Below are 566 nucleotides of genomic sequence, written 5' to 3' on the forward strand. Positions count from 1 at the left end.
CTGCATGGCACCTTGGGCAAATGTTTTCTGCTATAGCCTCGGGCCGACCAAAGTCTTGTGAGTGGATTTGGTAGACGGAAACTGAAATAAGCCTGTCGTATATATATATGTGTGTGTGTGTGTGTGTGTGTGTGTGTGTATGTGTGTGTCTTTGTGTCTGTGTTTGTCCTCTACCGATGCTTGACAAACGGAGCTGGTGCGTTTACGTCCTCGTAACTTAACGGTTCGGCAAAAAGAGACCGATAGAATAAGTACCAGGCTTAAACAAACAAGTACTAGGGTCGATTCATTTGATTAAAATTTCCTCAAGGCGGTGCCCCAGCATGATCGCAGTCAGATGACTGAAACAAGTAAACGACAAGAGAAAGAAAACACCAACATTCAATGCCGTGAAGACATAAGCATGAAACAACGAGAATATATCAGAATATGCCCCGAATATTGCAACGTCATATAAAGGCCTCTACTGTAACTAAATGAATTTGGAAGTGAAATATAAAGTAAATTTACTAGAATTAATGAGAATATTAGTGAAACCTTGAATGGTTGTTGAAAATAGTTATAGT

The sequence above is a fragment of the Octopus bimaculoides genome, chromosome 24 (assembly GCF_001194135.2).
Source record: "Octopus bimaculoides isolate UCB-OBI-ISO-001 chromosome 24, ASM119413v2, whole genome shotgun sequence".
In the NCBI taxonomy this organism is placed as follows: domain Eukaryota; kingdom Metazoa; phylum Mollusca; class Cephalopoda; order Octopoda; family Octopodidae; genus Octopus; species Octopus bimaculoides.